Source organism: Schistocerca cancellata, chromosome 4, assembly GCF_023864275.1.
Source record: "Schistocerca cancellata isolate TAMUIC-IGC-003103 chromosome 4, iqSchCanc2.1, whole genome shotgun sequence".
Lineage (NCBI taxonomy): Eukaryota > Metazoa > Arthropoda > Insecta > Orthoptera > Acrididae > Schistocerca > Schistocerca cancellata.
The window spans coordinates 648,084,053-648,103,623 of record NC_064629.1 but is presented as its reverse complement, the minus strand read 5'-3'; positions in this window follow the sequence as shown (position 1 = coordinate 648,103,623).

Sequence of the window (19,571 nt, the reverse complement as noted above, 5' to 3'; positions counted from 1 at the left end):
TAATTAAATGCCGAACAGTCGCATCTGTTATTAATAACATGACAAGTAATCGATACCTTCAGGTTTGCTTGGGTGATAATAGAAGCTCAATAAGGAAATTATTAAAGAACAGTCTGCCACAGGGCCCATTTCTCGCATCTCTCCTGTTGAATCTTTATATTTCTGTATTTCCGAAAACATTTTCAAGTAAATTCTGATATGCAGACCATATAGCTCTAACTTTTCAATAAAGAGAGCTTGATCAGTTAGAGGGAACACTAACAGAGGACTTGGAGGCCCTTAACTCATAGCCGGCCGCAGTGGTCTAGCGGTTCTAGGCGCGCAGTCCGGAATCGCGCGACTGCTACGGTCGCAGGTTCGAATCCTGCCTCGGGCATGGATGTGTGTGATGTCCTTAGCTTAGTTAGATTTAAGTAGTTCTAAGTTCTAGGGGACTGTGACCTCAGATGTTAAGTCCCATAGTGCTGAGAGCCATTTGAACCATTTGAACGGAACTCATATTTCAAAAAGTGGAGCCTGGAGTCCAGTATCAGTAAGAGAGACGTTTGTGAGTATCCCCTTAACAACAAACTAGACAACACTGAGCTCAAGGTGCAATTTGATGGCAATATTCTTCGTCACAACAAGTACTCCACGTATCTAAGCATCACGCTCGACCGCAGTCTATTTTATGAAAAACAGCTGGAAAACACATCAGCCAAGCTAAAATCTCGCGATAACATTATTCAGAGGATATTTGGCACAGGCTGGGGGACTTAATGCAAACCTTGCTAACATCGGCTCTTGCACTTGTTTTTTTCGGCCAAAAAGTATTGTGCTTCAGTGAGCTGTAATAGTTGTCATATGAGCCTCATCAATACGCAGCTCAACAACACGCAATGCGCATGTTTACTGGTACTAAAAAGAAAAAAAAAGGCTCTGAGCACTATGTGACTTAACTTCTGAGGTCATCAGTCCCCTAGAACTTAGAACTACTTAAACCTAACTAACCTAAGGACATCACACACATCCATGCCCAAGGCAGGATTCGAACCTGCGACCGTAGCAGCAGCGCGGTTCCGGACTGACGCGCCTAGAACCACTCGGCCACAGCAGTCGGGTCCTGCTTAGAGATTCCTACAATATAGAAGAGCATAATGTACTACTCATTCATCAAGACATACCTGTATTACGAAAAAAAAGGCTTCAATCGAGACACCCTGCTTAGAGATTCCTACAATGTAGAAGAGCATAATGTACTACTCATTCATCAAGACATACCTGTCTTACGAAAAAATAGGCTTCAGTCGAGACATCCTCGACTACAGTACGGTGAACAGCTCTCCGCAAGTAACACCAAAGTAAGAGATCTCTGGAACAAGAGCGGCCAACACATCGGAAATTACCAAGAACGGGAATAGTTCGAGAAATGCAACTGCGACACTGAGGTTGCCGAACTTGACAGGAAACTGTGGGTCAAATTAAACAGAATCCGCAACGGATGTGGTCGGTGCTCTGACTCGCTCCGTAAATGGGGTATCGTGGAGTCTCCGGGGTCTGACCCTTGTGCACTGAAATAATCTGTCAGATGCATAACAGAAGAGTGTGCTAGAAGAGCACGTGGAATGATTTTATGAACACCACCACAGAAATGGAATGGATTATAAACGTAGATATCAATATTTAGTAGATTTATTTTTATTTTGTGCAATGAAATTCATTACATATTATAAATGCTCTGCATATGTGTGCTATATGAATAATAATAGTAATAATAATAACACGTCTTTGTTTCAGAAGCAATAAGGAATGAGTTTAATAACACTGATTTCCCTGCAAGGAGTCCCACAAGCCTTCTACACCCACATAAACAATCTTATTTAATAAAGCCTAAGCTATCTAAGTAAAATAAGTGTCTCACAAGTAGTTAGCACCGTGTAAGTAGGAAATATTTTTGTATACTGTCTTTGTTATAAACAAGTAGCTTTGTAGGCATGTCTATGCCAGTGGAGTTGATCCCTAAATAGTTCGAGAAGATTCGAACCCCTCCCCTACCTCTAGTCGTTCAACTAACTATACTTCAGTACTGCATGTTGATGGTACCAGTCCCCCAGTACTAGACGTCGAATGTATATCTGCCCAGAAGTCTGTCTACTCCTTACAGTACAAGGCCTTTACCTCGGCAGCCCGAAATCTACCTCTGATATCCACATACAATAAGAATTTCTGTGCTTACATTGTTTCATTTCTGGTCGTTATTATGGCAAATTTTGGTCCAGGGGCACAGAGCAACTCTTGGCATTTCACTCAAAGGTAGTCGCCGCTGGCACAAATACTGTTGCCCCTGTGTTATCGTTGTTTGTACCTTCAGCTTCATTGTCTTTCTCTGTTACTTCAGTATTTTTCTATAATATCTCTTACTTCTCACACTTCCTTCGTTTCTTAACAAACTGTGTTGCAGTTCCATGTGGGATATGGCATTCACTACTCGATGAATTTTGGTCCATTTCTCGGGAATAATTTTCCAAGGCAATCTTTTAAGAAACGTAAGTTTTTTCACGTTTGCACTCGCTGCAGTGCAGTATTACATGATCCGGAGGCCCCACTTCAACAGTCACGTGTGTCATAAGGTTTATTCTTAATTCTTTTACCTTATTGAGGGCCCATGCATTTGGCATCTAGTACTTACAAATCAACTACAAACTGAACAAAGTAATATTTTTACAATAATGCATACAACTTAATATACATACAATATTTCTTTTTTTGCTACATTTCCTGATGCTGCACTTGTAATCGTCAGCAATATATATGTGCTTTACTAAACTTATTTTACGGTAACTTTTTCGTTCCTGTATGTCGTAGAAATAAAACAGCAGTCGTATTTCCTCTCTATTGCTCTTCTTCACTATGCATAAACTGCCCTTACCCGTACCTAAATGGTACGTCGAAAAGTAATCCACATTACGAGATCATTCAGGCCGGTGTTATTGGAATATACAACGATAAGCCAAAACATTATGACTACCTGATTAATAGCTTGTTTGCCCGTCTATGCAAGGAAATACATATCTGATTCTGCATAGCACGCATCTAACTGTTTGGTGGTAGGTTTGTGGAGGTATGTGGCATTAGATGTCTACGCACAAGTCACATAATTCGCGTAAATAACGGGCCGTTGATTTGCGTGCGCGGTTATGACGCCCGATAGCGACACGGATGATTTCCGTACGATTTATGTCAGGCGAAGACATCAACGTGAGTTCACTATAATGCTCCTCAAACCACTACAGTACGCTTCTGCTACCCACCGAGACATGGACAGTTACACTGCTGAAAGATGACATCGTCGTCATGGAAGACATCAAGCATGAAGGGATGCAGGTGGTTCACAGCTATCAGCGTGTCTTCGATTACTACCGCAAGTCCCATGCAAGCGCAGGAGAACGTCTTCCATAGCAGAATACTACTCCCACCAGCCTGGCGCGATGCACGTTTCGAGCTTCGCTCACCTCGATGACGGCGTTCGCGAAGACGGTCATCAACTTGGTGTAGCAAAAAATGTGATTCACCCGAAGAGCCGAAATGTCTCCGTTGATCGATGGTCGAAACCTGATGATCCTATGCCCACTGAAATCGTAATTGACAATGTACTTGGGTCAGCATGTGAACATGTAGGGATGGTCTGCTGCGGAGCTCCATGTTCCAAATTGTACGACGAACAGTGTGCTCCGAAACACTTGTGCATGCACCAGCATTGTGATCTTTCGGCAGAGATACCACAGGCCACCTTCTATCTTACTTTACAGAGCAGACAAGTCTCCGAACCCCGTATTCTGTGAAGGGTCGTCGACGTCCAACCATTTAGCGCCTAGTGGTAGTTTCACTGTCCTTCTACCTCTTTCCGTAGATGCTCACGACAGTAGCACGTGAACATTCGACCAGCTTCGCCGTTTCCGAGCTGCTCTTTCACAGGCTGTACGAAATAAAAAACTGCCGTTTGCCAATGTTGCTTGTCTGAACGGATTTCCCCATTTGCAGCCCACATCTTCGTTAGGACGATTCCCTGTCCGCGTCTGCTCCGTTTACAAACTTTTGTTCAACGTCACGTGTCCGCAGCACAACCAGGCGTCATCCAACGTCGCGGTGGACAGTGGTCATAATGTTATAGCTTACCAGTGTAAATGTTTCAGTTGTACAAAGAGAACTTGATTGCATCTAGTACAATGTACAGCTCCTTGTTGTCATATTTGTGACAGTGTTTCGGTGCCATCCATTTCTTTGTTGTTCTGTTTCTATTTTACTTCTCGACCATTATCTCATGGACACGTCTGCAGACTTGGATGTTCAATATTTTTCTGTAATCTGTTAATGTTAATAGCGTAATGTATACTTTATGATACCTTAGGCAATTTTGTCTGTCGTTAAATTTTACTCTAAGGGAGTACAAGTCCGTTTTCTGCAAGTTTCCTCGTTTATAGTGCCTGTAAATCATGTCACTAGTGCGTCATGGTTACGGACACTCCTGTGTTGTAATATTTAAGTCGGATCTCTTTAGTTGTTGTATGTCTTAACATACATTGTCTTATAAAAAAAAAGCGAATCACCCTAACACGTGGAGAAAACTAAATGAAACCCCTCGGGTACAGAGGATACACGAGGTTACTTCAGTTATTACAGAATAGATCCAAATTAAAAAAAAAAAAAAAACTTGGCGGGGTAATCCAACTTACCAGTATGACTTTCACCCCTTCGATCTCGATGCATGCACTGATTCGGCTGGGAAGGGTGTCATAAGGTCTTTGTTTCCTCTCCAGAGGTAAGCTCGCCCACAATTTTTCCAACTGATCGTTGAAATCCCGGATATTGGCACTGGAACGGAGCTGAGGTCTCAGCTGATCTCACACATGTCCTATCGGGGACAAATCTGAGGTGTTAGTGGCGACCAGAGTACCTCAACGTCACGCAGGCAGTTCACATAGAGACGTGCAAGCTGTGGATAAGCATTGTCTTCTTAAAGAATGACACTACGATACTGTCGCATTTGAGGTAAGACATGAGGGCGCAGGATGTCCGTGACGCACCGTAGTGCCGTCAGAGTTCCCTCAATCACTATCAGCCGTGACTTGAAGTCATACCCAATGACTCCCCACACCATGACGCCAGAACTATCGCCACGGTGCCTCAACAAAACATTGGAAGATTGAGACTTCTCCCTAGGTCACCACCATACTCACCGATGATGGTCACCTACCGTACTGCAGAATCGCGATTCATCACTGAACACAATCAGACGCCATTCATCAACATTCCGTGCTTCCTGGTCACGTTATCACTCCAAACGGAGATATTTCTGTTGCGGTGATAAAGGCAGCCTACGCATGAGGCGGTAATTCCCCTGTCCCGCTGCTATTACACTCCAACCAACGTCGCGGGATGACATATGTTGTAATCCATTTCTTTTTCTCGGATGGCAGCCACAGAAGTGAAGGGGTTACACTTTGCTTCGGGCAGAACATGACGATCTTCCCTTGTGGTGGTTAAACGTGCTTATCCCTTAACGGGAACTTCGACGACGTGTATGCGTGCCCTTACGTTTCCATGCAGGCCGATATCGAGCCGTTGTTACATCAGAAGGCCCCGCTAATGTGGATATTACAGGTTCCCCAGCCGGCCGAATGGAGATCCACAATAAGGTCTCTTTCAGATGCTGTCAGCTGCCGATGACATTGTCTCACACAAGTACGCGGCGTCTCCTTGTCTGTCACAGTAATCACTCAACATCTGACGCTGTTAAAATGGCTCTGAGCACTATGGGACTTAACTTCTAAGGTCATCAGTCCCCTAGAACTTAGAACTACTTAAACCTAACTAACCTAAGGACATCACACACATCCATGCCCGAGGCAGGATTCGAACTTGCGACCGTAGCGATCGCGCGGTTCCAGACTGTAGCGCCTTTAACCGCTTGGCCACCCCGGCCGTCATCTGACGCTGTTCACGTCTCCCATGTACCCTATCAGGCCTGGTAACCACACTACGTGTACGAGATTACATTGACGCCGGCCATGACTGTGGGTGCTTAACATTTTTTATCAGGCTTTGTAAATACGTCTACGTTACAATCGAGAATAGCACTGTAAACTTCTACAATTTTCCAGTCCATAAATTCTGAATCGGTTCCACCTGCTCTGACATGCTTTTCTTAATTTATGTTTTCGTCGTCACTTCATATTTTATGTAATAGATCATTTTCTTATCTTTTATCTCTCAGTATTTTAAAACAAATAGTTGTACTTAATATACACTGGACACGGAATCTTCTTCTAGACCTAGAGATGGACGTCGAATGAGCTTCGATGGATGTCATGTCTTTGCTCCCATTGTATATTATAAGGTAGTTTAAATCGACGTTTTAACATTTATAACAGTTTGTCTTGTAACAAAGAGGCTGTAACACAAAACGAAAAAAGTTACAAGTCTAGTGTTTAATGTTTCTTGTCTATAGCAGTTCATAAACTCGAATGCCGTGAGCCTAACAAAATGTATAGCGACATATGACGAACTGTGGCTCGAGCTGTAAAATCTCCTTTTCAACTGGTAAGTTTCTTCAACAGTTGTTTCAGTCCTAGAAATAGCGATGGGAAATCTATTATGTGATGTTGCCTTAAAGAATACCGCTGTACGCTGAAGGAAAAAGCAGTTTGTCGTTTACTCCGTTAAAGACTATTCTCCGTCAGCTAATGTTAAACACAGCGAAAGGACTTTAGCTTTTAGCTCGCGAAGGCTCAAGACATGTATTTGCGCAACAGTCTGGCGAGACAGCGATTAGCACTTGAGACTCGTTCCGCACGCTGAAAGTAGAATGCAGAACCGTATATGTTTGCCTCGGATGACTGCCTACGGTTCCTTGTTACACTAACTCCGACGTGTGGCGTAAGGTGACAGTAAGCTACTGCACAGTAGCAGCACAGTATCTCAATATCGACGCAACTGGCTGTTATATCGTGCTTCATATCGGATATAATCGATGCTGTCACGTTAATGAGAAACGCTAGAATATGCATTAGTAATCTTTAGACAGCAGCGAGAATGGGACTGAAGGTTTTCTTGTTACCTTGAAACTACCTGTCCCGTTCATCCGTTGCATGAGCCAATTTTTCCGACATGGTGCTCTGCCATAGTAAATGTTTCGTCGTAGTCTCGCTACGGACCCTGGCTGCGTTACATAAGGAGGTTTGCGAGTCATCTGATCCATATCAGAAAACAGAGGAGGTGGAACACACAATTTTACACTTTAGTGCCTATAGCAAGGAAACAGCTTGGTTCTGGACGCGATTTCCTGTGAACATTATGGCCCAAAAATCCCACTACAAGGTCTCGAAATTCGGAACAGAAATTATTTATACCCAATGTGTATTATTTTAAATTTTGTAGAATATCTGAAGAAATATATTCTATGACAAACACTTTAAGCTAAGATTTTTCACGATGGTCGGATAACAAGGTAACTATGTTCGTTTTATTCTAGATGATACTGCAATCAGCAACAATGTCATTTTCAGTTTTTCAAATGGGAACCTTCACTTTTATTGAATATTATGATATTATGATAAAGAATAATTAACACTTGACTGATGCATTATGTTCAATACGCTCCAAGAGAGAGAGCTTTAACCTAGGAAGGAAAACAGAAGCTTATGATTTAACATAACAAGATAACTAGAGTCTGAGCAGAAACTAAGACTGGAGAAAGAAATCGGCCATGCACTTTCAAAAGAAATCGTTCCGGAATTCACCTTAAGCGATTTAAGGAAATCAAGGGAAACATAAATTGGGATGGTGAACTAAGCCTATACGTTCAATATATTTTTCCATCGGAAACATATACTTTGATCTATCGTGCACAACAAGGCTATATTTCTTGTTTGTACTGCTTCTACGTACACCGACAGCAAGCTGGGTTCAGTGTTTGACTCTCTTTATGTCCAGCTCTGTTTCCTGCGCATTGATAGGTTTCCATACAGCCATCAGTTAAGTGCTATTTCACAGCGTCATTCTCAGTATCGGTAAGTTGACCAGGAGAAATAATCACCAGTCTAATAATTACAATAAAACGCAATTAGAGAGGACTGATTACCACTTTTACGCTAAAAAGACGTTTTCAGAGCTAACACATGACATGCAGTATGAGAGAAGCGCAGTTGCTATTAGAGTAGTGACAAGTAAGGTGCATAAAAATGCAATAATAAAAGAAGACACTATCGGTTATGAGTTATCGTTTAAACTAAATTCGGGAGAATTAACAGAGTTTGCATAAAGACCATACTGATACTATTAGCTTCTAGTACATAAAGTTGTAAAGGCTCGCAAAGATCTGTATGTCCTAGAATGATACTTGTCTGGAATACTCCCTTTGGTCTTTCAATGGTCAACTTGTGACCTTGCTCCAAATTGAATAATCTGTATTCATCAGGCGGTCATTTCGAGGACATGAAAGCTATACGAAATTCGTCATACAGCCTCGGTAAAATGTAGATAAACCTAAGAACTATCTTGATGCTTCTATGTGTGATGGTCATTTCAGATTTAAAAATCTCCATCATCATCCCCCTCTTAGACCCTACTCCATCTGGTACTATCTCAAAGCTCAAAAACATGACGTGATAGTGTACCAGGTCACAGCACCACCATGTGTTTTGTGAGTTCTGCCTACATTTACTCTAGGCTTTAAATGTGCTCTTCGAATCTTTTTTGGGGGCCTTAGTGATATCGTAGATGCAAACCACATAAAACATGTTCAATTACAGCTAGAGAATATCATTTATAGCCTTTAAAATTTTTAGGCAAGAATTTTTTATCCAGAACATCACTCTGTGAAAGATGAGTTGGCTTGCCTTCAGAGAGAAGAGAAGTATATATATATTTTTACAGGACTTGTCTAGCTACATCCAGTTGTTCCCTTTCGTAATGTACAAGGCTTAGTGCCAAACTTTGGGTGAAACTCACAGTACTACGTTTTGCGCTGGTACCGATCGCATCATACTTGCTTCAATACGTTCTTTAATTCCAACCGCATTGACACAACTGCCAGTACTCTTTTTGAATCCTACCTGAGTGGTATTTCCAGCACGAACCTACATGTCGTTTACCACATCGACCTCGTACATACCTTTCCACATTTGGGTATTTTTGTGCAGATCTGCCCACTAATTTCATATTGACTTTGCACTTGTCACCCCATAGACGGCATTCACCAGTCTCCTTCTTTTCTGGACACAATATTACCATAGTGCCTCAAGATCATGGCTGACCGTTATATTTTCCAGCTCTACTAGATCTCCATAGTCGTGTTGCAGTCAATTTCTCCAGCAAAAAGCCTGCATGTCTACGTCCATCCTTCATGCTCTCTCGTGTTTTCTACACCTCGAACGAATGAAGAGTGACTACTAACTGTTCCTTTTCTACACTGCGAAACGCAATTAAAGGGTCATTTCTTTGAAACAGCTTAATTGTCTTCCGTTGGTGCGCGGAAGTTTGAAATTGATCTCAAAGGTGGTTACAACCTTCATCTGTAACGGTGCAAAATAGTGGCGCACTGCGAGGTCATCCTCGGGTTCGGCGATGCTTCAAACAGCGAGATGTCTACCCATGTAAAGAAAAGTTCAGAGCTCAGAAGTGCATGTGATGTGTGAGGTGGATAATGAAATCACATTGGCACAAAATTTCAACACAATCCTATCTAATGCTACCGTGGACGTGTCACACGATGGGACGGTCGTGAGACTCCCTCTTATCCACATATCAACACTTCTTTTGACGCGTTTGCGATGAAATCAGGACCTCAACGCCCAGAGCTGAAATCACGGGATTTTCTTATAGGTGGGCGAGGAAAACATTCCATACACGCCGCCGATCAGAATCGGCACGAAAAGACCTCAGGAGGTGGCATAAAGGGCGTCAGTGGAATCACTCCTTTCCTTAGGGCGTTGATTTCCATACATTTCGCAATTGAATACGACAGTTCAGTCAGATAAGCGACAAGACTTTTTTTATTGACAACGTTCCATACTGACGACACCCCGTGGGTGGTTCAACCCTTCTTTAGCGACATCGTTGGGCTTCAATCCCATTGAACGTCTCTTCACTTCTTTGGAATGGAGTGTGACCGTAATTTTTGCTATGGTATACAGGGTGGAACCACTAGGGACTGCATTCTGCATCAGCTCATCAAAGTAACTTGCTATGATTGCTAAACTCACTATATACGTCGCATCTATATCTCTAGAATGAGTCCAATACTAATTCAGGCATATACAGGATGTTCAGAAATTCCCCTTACAAACTTCTAGACACTGGACTCGCATTCGGGAGGACGACGGTTCAATCCCGCGTCCGGCCATCCTGATTTAGGTTTTCCGTGATTTCCCTAAATCGCTCCAGGCAAATGCCGGGATGGTTCCTTTCAAAGGGCACGGCCGACTTCCTTCCCGTCCTTCCCTAATTCGATGAGACCAATGACCTCGCTGTCTGGTCTTCTTCCCCAAAAACAACCAACCAACAAACTTCTAGGACATGTAGAGATGAGTGTGTACCTAACAATTTGAACAGGAACCCATGCTCGGAAACATACCGTTTCCGTGCTTCAGCCGTCTGAGAACATGTTAGCCAGGGAGGTAAGCAACAGGATGATCAGGGTGAGAGGTGGTTACGTCGGATCGGCTGATTTCATTTGACGTCTGTCCTGTCTCTCTGATCTGATTCGAACCTCATTCATGTGGCTGTGAGCGTTAGAGAAACATAGATGAGTACGTGCTTGCAGAATATACCAACATGATCCTTCTGAATGGCGGAGCTCACGGTGATGGAATAGCTGCACGTCGACTTTATCAAGATCGTTCTCCACAACGTCGGACTTCATGGCATACCCTCTTCGCAATGGTTTTAAGAAAGGGTACCTTCACCGTCAGCAGGCGTGATTATGGTGTTCCAACGAGACGTCGCACACCTGAATTGGAAATGGTCGCACTGCGAAGAGAACCCGTGAACGAGTACACGAGCAATTTCTTTGACTATTAATGAGTGGAACTGTAAAACAAATAATATACTGGGTCAAGCCTAATCAATTACTTGTGAAAGTGGTCGCGCTATCAACATGTTTTCAAATGGTTGTAGCACGGAGATGGTACGTTCCCGGACATGGGTTTCTATTCAAAATATTAGCTACTCACTTCCCTCTAAAAATCTTAGAAGTTTATAAAGAGAATTTCCTAAGACCCTGTGCACGTAACTAAAATACACTAAAGCACCAAAAAAACTGGTAAAGGCATGCTTATTCAAATACAGAGTAAACAGGCAGAACACGGCGCTGCGGCCGGTAAGGCCTGTATAAGACAAATGTCTGACACAGTTCTTAGATCGGTTGCTGCTGCTACAATGGCAGGTTATCAAGATTTAAGTGAGTTTGGAAGTAGTGTTATAGTCGGCGGACGGGTGATCGGACACAGCATCTCCGAGGTAGAGATGAAGTGAGGATTTTCCCGTACGACCATTTCACGAGTGTACCGTGAATATCAGGAATCCGGGAAAGCATCAAATCTCCGTAATCGCTGTGGCCGGAAAAAGATCCTGCAAGAACGGGACCAACGACGACTGAAAAGAACCGTTCAACGTGAGAGAATTGCAACCCTTCCACAAATTGTTGCAGATTTCAATGCTGGGACATCAACAACTGTCAACGTGCGAACCATTCAACGAAACATCATCGATTTGGACTTTCGGAGCCAAAGGCCCACTCGTGTAGCCTTGATGACTGCACGTCACGAAGCTTTACGCCTCGCCTGGCCCCGTCAACACCGACATTGGACTGTTGATGACTGGAAACATGTTGCCTGGTCGGTCGAGTCTCGTTTCAAATTGTATCGAGTGGATGTACGTGTATGGATATGGAGACATCCTCACTAATCCACGGACCGTGTATGTCAGGAGGGGACTGTTCAAGCTGGTGGAGGCATGTGCAGGTGGAGTGATATGGGACCCTAATACGACTCTGACAGGTGACACGTACGTAAGCATGCAGTCTGATCACCTGCGTCCATTCATGTCCGACGGACTTGGGCAATTCCAGCAGGACAATGCGACACCCCACAAGTCCAGAATTTCTACAGAGTGGCTACAGGAACAGTATTCTGAGTTTAAACACTGCTGCTGGCCACCAAACCCCCTAGACATGAACATTATTGAGCATATCTCGGATGCCTTGAAACGTGCTGCTGAGAAGAGATCTCCACCCCCGTCTTACTCATACAGATTTATGGTTAGCCCTGCATGATTCATGGTGTCAGTTCTCTTCAGCACTACTTCAGGTTAGTCGAGTCCATGCCACGTTGTGTTGCGAAACTTCTGCATGCTCACGGGGGCCGTACACGATTTTTTTTTTTGTAGTCTCATTTTGTTCGTTTTTGTTCGTTGTATCTGCTCGGTGCGGACGTCGCAAAACACCCGTGTCAGTTCGTCGTCGATCGATTAACTCAGTTTTTTTTTTATTACAGAGGGCAGCTAACCCTCTGACCGAACACGCTGAGTTACCGTGCCGGCAATATTAGGCAGTGTGCCAGTTTATTTGGCTCTTCAGTGTAGCTTGCGGCGTATATTACCCTGGGCAACAATGATTTGTATCTTTAATGATTTTCCCTTAAATTTGTAGTAAAGTATCCATCGATTTGCAACAACTCTCTTGTTGCCTGGTGATACTGAGTTCACATTGGTGAATCCATTTTGATTCCTTCCTAGATACTAGCGTCAAAATCATGCGACTATACGAGATATTCCAACAGATAGGACTTCTCTGCAGACACAACGTTGTTAGGGGAATGGCTAAGCAATGATACGCAGAACTGGGAAACCATCATGGTCTGTATCACATACCGACAAACTGCAGGAACTGATTCCTGACTGGAAATGGAGGAAGAAAGGCCCTGTGAACTTGTGTCCCCAAAATGCATTGTTACCACGGTAGATGGTGCTGACGAATGACAGTTCCTCTGACCACGTGTGCCGGCCGCTGTGGTCGAGCGGAACTAGGCGCTTCAGTCCGGAACCGTGTAACGTATTACTATCTTTACGACGCTTCTCATCGAGCCATATACGTTATCTCGCATTTCTAGCTGCTACTCACACACAAATAATGATAAAAATTCAGAAATTCAGGGTCGCCACAAGCCCAAGCCATTCCTAACCGTTTAAAAAAAAAACAGAGCTGGAAAATTTTTAGTTTAATTACATTAATAATTTAATTACATGTGTGCAAATTTCTTTAAGTAGCCAGATAAATAGCACTCGATGTCGTGCATGAAGCAACTTGATTAATTCAGGATTGGAAATCGTAGTAAGTGAGTAAGATCAACACCACACAATTTATCTTTCACGTAGATTATTTATTGTATCTTAGTATTTGGTTGGACATCCTAACTACACATAACTGGTGCCTGACTAGAAATATTTAAGTAAGAATTACGTGAGAATGTAACAGAGCACAGTTTAACTACAGCAAGAAGAAACACAGAAAACGGGGATGGGAGTCAATGGTACTATCATCTCCTTTGCATTCATACCACAAAAATATCTCAGTGAGATTAACATTACGATTCTACTCATGCGCTATTCTGGACAGAGGTTTAACCAATGCACGAGGTTGTGCGATAATTATTAAACATACTAACTGTGTCTGCTGCTTGCAAACGGCCGAACTAGAGCACGTGGTACAGTTCGAATCAAATTGTTGTGCTGCTTTGTAGAAAGCGCACGAAAGAACAGATATTCTTGCAGAAATTGTAGCTCATTAAACAAGCAAACTATTAAAATAAAGCCTAATGCGGTGCCATGGGAGACCAGAAGGGTCATTGATTACCAAACACGTGGCACAAAATCGACACACAAAGACAAAAGCAACTTCCAAAAAATATAAGATTAAAATCATTAAAAATCATACTCGCTTCGACACACTATTACACTCACGTACGGTTGAGATGATCCTGACCAGCTTTTCCTAATCAGATTTATTGTTTGAAATTCTACTTCATCGTTGTTCAAAATGAGCAAAGTAACTTCCATACTTTTAACTCAAACACTCAAGAATCACCTATTTAAAGCAATATAATTATGGCACATTCGGAAAAATAACTCGCTTCACACGCTTCAGTTAAGCTGAAGTTCCTAAGTATTTCAACAGTTAAACATAACGAAGTCCTAACTCAACCTGCTTCCTATCACCTGAAACTCCCCTTAAGAGCTACGATCCGTACTCACCAAGCGTTCACCGAAGAGTGCCGCTTTCTCTCACGAGATTACCTGGCTCCCCGTGCAGCGGAAGCTACCAGAGGGGTAGCCCTCCGTCACCAACCTCACACACAAAAACAGCCTTCGACTAACATGGGTAAACCTCTCTGTTCAGGTACTGGTAACCTAAGTTGGTCATCCTGTGCTCTCCTTCGAATGAGAAGCAACATCGTCAGCACCCAGAAGACGATGACCAACTCAGCGTTTCCCACAAACCAAAACCGAAACCCCACATTAAAACACACATATAATATTCAATAGGCCTTATTTGAGTGCTCAGTCTTTCTGGAAGAGTTCATGAATTGAGCTAAAATCAGGTAGTAAAGTGAATAAGTTGTACCGAATTTGACAAGCGTCTTATGAAACGACTTCACAGAGACGTTTCAACCGCGTTGCTTCTGCGGTCGCAGGCTCGAATCCTGCCTCGGGCATGGATGTGTGTGATGTCCTTAGGTTAGTTAGGTTTAAGAAGTTCTAAGTTCTATGGGACTGATGACCTCAGAAGTTAAATCCCATAGTGTTTAGAACTATTTTTTGACCACGTGTTGTGAGTTCCTTGTGGTTTGCTGGCTGTGTGAATGACGCTGCATACTGTAAGCAACAGAATGGTCCGGTATTCATGTCGGGTCAAGCCGATTGTGTGCTGCCAAGCAGGTGGAAACGGTCGACAGCCAGCATGGCTATACCACGAGTACCTACACAGACATCAACCACATCACACAACATTTCAAATCTTTTTTGGGCGTTTGTGTGATCAATAGTCCTTTCAGACAGACGAACGTGCAGGGACGCGGCGGACTGTGTGTGCACCAGATTTGGAGAACAACGTTTCGAAGGACGAACATACCTGGACTTCTTGCAGAATACTCTACCTTGGCTATTTGAGAATGTGCCTTTGGCAATACGACAGGTTATGTGGTTTATGCACGTCGGAGAACCACCCCACTTTCTCAGTACAGTTCGCCAACACCTCAGCAACATCTCCCCGGGACGTTGGACAGGACGCAGAGGCCTTTTAGCACGGCCTACAAGATCACTGGTCTTAAGCCCCCTGGATTTTTACCTCTGGGGGCATCTCAAAAGCTTTATGTATGCTGAACCTGTTCCTGATGTGCAGACCCTTCAACACCGTGTTCATACTAGAGATGGGCAAAACTGTTCTTTTCAGAGATTGGATCAGAACTGTTCACTCCCTGAAATGAATTAGCTCTTTTTCATGACTCGCCACTCATTTACAATAGAAAATAAATGGAAGGCACATTGGCCTTTAAACTTGGTTTATTCCAGTACTATACCTGTATTTTGATCTTATTTGATCCTATTTTGAAGTAACACAGATAATGAGTAAGAATTTTGTATTGTTTATTGAAATTTCCACGATATGACAAAGTTTTGGATTATTGATTTATTTTGCACTATCGTGGTTTTTTGGGTGATCGGAAAATGTTGTAACTTGAGATTTACATTAACAATATATTTGGCTATAATGTATTAAAATTTCATTAACCTCATACAAATACATCGCAAGCCATATATTTTTAAAGTGAACGTTTCCTTCCGAAGACGCCTAAAATCGCAAAATCCGTACCAGAATAAGAAAAAAAAAATATAAATTTGACTGTAAAACGAAAGTGCTGCATATAGCCTTACGCAGAATAAAACAAGGAAAATATTGGTGTATCACATTTTGCGATACGTTTATCGGTTCGCTCGTAATTAAAGCGTAAATTCGAGTGTCCATAATAAAAATCCTATAGTAAGAGGAGTCGTCAGGAACCTAATCTAATCAGTTTAAACAAAGAAAAATAAAATAAAAACAATTGATGTATACATAACATAATAATGTAATATACATAGCAGTATTACTACGAAGAACAATATCCAGTAGAGACGAACTCCGATGCAGAGGCGCTGAGTCGAGCAGGTCGAGCCGCGAGCTGTATTACTGCGTGAGCTGAGACCGCAGAGACCAGAGTGACACCTGAGTCGCTTTTCTCAACGCTCTGGCTAGAGTCGAGACGGTGGGGCGAGCGTTGAGCGGGCGAGTTCCGAGGGTGGGGGGGAGCGGTGAACTCACCCGCTCCGAGACAAATCGTTCGTTCCCTTGCGAGCAGGTTGTTGCAAGTAGTTCCTATGTTATCCGCTAGGTGGCTCTCTGTCCTGTTGCTCGCATCAACTGCCCAGAGGGCAGGACGTGCGACTGAAACGATCGCCGACAGAGTGCGATGCGAAGTTACGCTGCGCCAGACACTGCAGGCGGCAGACGACGCACAGAGACGGCACGGCATATGTGAAACACAAAATCCAATGGGGCACTGCACAATGCAGGCAGCCAAGGTAGAAGCAGGGCAGAGGCCGGCGCTGGCTGTGTTGTGTGGTGTGCACTGTGCTCTGACCAGCAGAGGCGCTGCTGATATGCTCCGTCTCTCTCTCTCTCTCTCTCTCTCTCTCTCTCTCTCTCTCTGCCGTGGGAAACGTTTGGAGCTACCGTTCTTTTTTTCTGAATCACTGATTGTTCACTCGTTTGAAAGATGCAACTCTATGCATTAGTTCAAGAGCGGGTCCCCCATCTCTAGTTAATACGCCTGTGGCGCCATTTGGAGAGAGCCCAGAATGTGGGAAAGGGAGTGGAAATCCTTGATGCGACGTGTGAACGTGTGCATTGCATCCGATGGAGGCCGCCTTGAACATCTGTTGTGAGGTGGATGCGATGGAGCTCTGTATTGCCTGCCGGTACAATTTTTTGTCGTTGCACTTACACCATCCATTTCTGGACACATGTTCATAGAACCTTTTTTCCTCCATTTTTAGTCAGAAATCCGTCCCTGTAGTTTATCGGTTTTACTATTGTTCACCCAGATACTCATATGTACTCCGACACGTTCGTATGTATGCTATCTGTGTACCTACTGTATTCGTTCTGCATACTCAGGAATGACAAGAATATAATGGTGAATCTTGGGGAAACTTGCAATGGAGACACGAAGAAACACATTGAAAACGTATCTGCATGAAAAAATGTAAACACTTGTTATACAAACGAGCTCTCTTCACAGGAGTTGATAATTTCCACCTCAAGTTGGGAACCAAAACCAGTATAGTGACGGCAGAAAGAAACCAGATGAGATGTTAGGAAAATGGTCATTATGAAAATGTACATCTTGATTAAATTAACTTCTCTTCACCATAAATTCCCAGTTCGTTTTCCTCATTACATATTTACTTTGGGTGTCAGACACTTGATCTAGATCACTGATGGTCGAGTTTGCAAGTGACTGAAGATAATTGCACTTGTTTTTCATCCTAACAAATCTTGTTAATGGGCAAAGAAATAGTATTACCTTTTTTTATAATCTCAGTCATTTGGCATGGATGGGTGTGGTATGTCATTGGTTTAAAACAGATTCCATCTAGGATGGCTAAAGGGAGGTCAATGTCAAGCTCTTGATAACGAACATTATAGAGCTTATTACCGTGGTACTGGTGTTGGTGCGGACCTATTGATGTGTTGTCTGTGAGAGTAAATACAAGACACCGATCCAGTATGATGCCTATCATAAGACAGTGGAATGTTACTCAAGCGCAAAAGTCTCAGTCGCTGTCATTTTCAGTGGACTCAGGTTGCTTTATTTGGAACATGTATATTTGGAGCATACCAAACATGACTAGATTTTTGCCATTAGACTGGATAAGCAGAATGCTAATGTTTGTCTTATTAACATACTTTTTTGTTTCATTCGGGTAGTTTGCTGCTGCTGATGTGCCTTATTTTTTGTTTCTTAGTACTGCTATGTGTTCTTTGAACCTGATGTCAAATGATCTTCCTGTATCTCCTACGTAGAAGCAGTCAAAATCCACACATTAAATACAACATTCTTCCGTATGGTGTAGTGTGTTCCTTGTGTTGCTTCTATGAGGCAATTTCTACCCAATTTTGTTGTTGGTGGTGAAAGATCTATTAATCCCTTCGCATCTAAGAACAGCGGCGATTTTATATGAAACATTTTCCAGGGCCGGAACTGTGTCGAACCTCTTATTCTCTTCGTGTTTTTTTGTGTGGTGGGTGCCTCGACATTATTTTGTATTTCATTGTGTTTGCCATAGATCTGCTATAGCCATCTGCATTGGCTGTTTGGCTTATTATTATTATTTCCATTTGTTGCTTACTTTCAAATTCAGAGGGTAGCCGTTGGAATGCTCTGTTAACCATATATCTGGATACTGTCATGTTGTGTGCTGTGGGTTGTAAAAAGGAGCTGTGTATAGTAAAGGTTTCCACTGTTCTAAAAAGTCAGTTCTAGGAAACTTGTACTTTGATCTACCTACGACGAGAAAAGGGAGCACCAGGACATAGCGCTGTCGTGACCGATTTGTAACAGTACCAGTGATATAATAGCTAGAGGTTTTTAGACATACACGAGAATTCCAAGAACATAGCAATGGATGTTTTTCACAAAAAGCACGTAACAAACTAGGCATTATCGCTTGAATACTGATATTGACATGAGTTAGAGAATAAGACGTAAAATAAATAAATGTCGTGTAGCTAGGGCATCCAATCGGGTATACCGTTCGCCTGGTGCAGGTCTTTCGAGTTGACGCCAGTCTGGCGACTTGCGTGTCGATGGGTATGAAATGATGATTATTAGGACAACACAACACCCAGTCCCTTTTTTTTTTTTTAATCTCATTTTGTTCGGTTTCGCTCGTTGCATCTGCTCGGGGCGGACGTCGTACGACATCCATTTAAGTTAGTTGTTGATCGATTAACTCAGTTTTTTTTTTTTTTTTTTTTTTACAGAGGGCAGCTAACCCTCTGACCGAACACGCTGAGCTACCGTGCCGGCATCCCTGAGCGGAGAAAATCTCCGACCCAGCCGGGAATCGAACCCGGGCCCTTAGGATTGACATTCTGTCACGCTGACCACTCAGCTATCGGGGGCGGACAGACGTAAAATATCTAATGCTATTAAACTGAGGCCTATTGTTGTGTTGCTAGTTCACAACAAGAAGGAAGGTCTAACTTTCCACACAAAGAGTATCATAACCGTGATGGATGACCTCACTTTGCACAAAATCAATATTCTAAATACGAATAAATCAAATTTTCCTTAGCTAATATTAGGGCACAAGATAGAAACATAAGTGTCTAATTCTTGGATGGCAGGTGAAGTTTCGCAGAATGGCTTACTCACTTTAAATGTAAAATGAAGTGTATGCGTGTGCCAAAATACGTCTTTATTAATTTCGACATT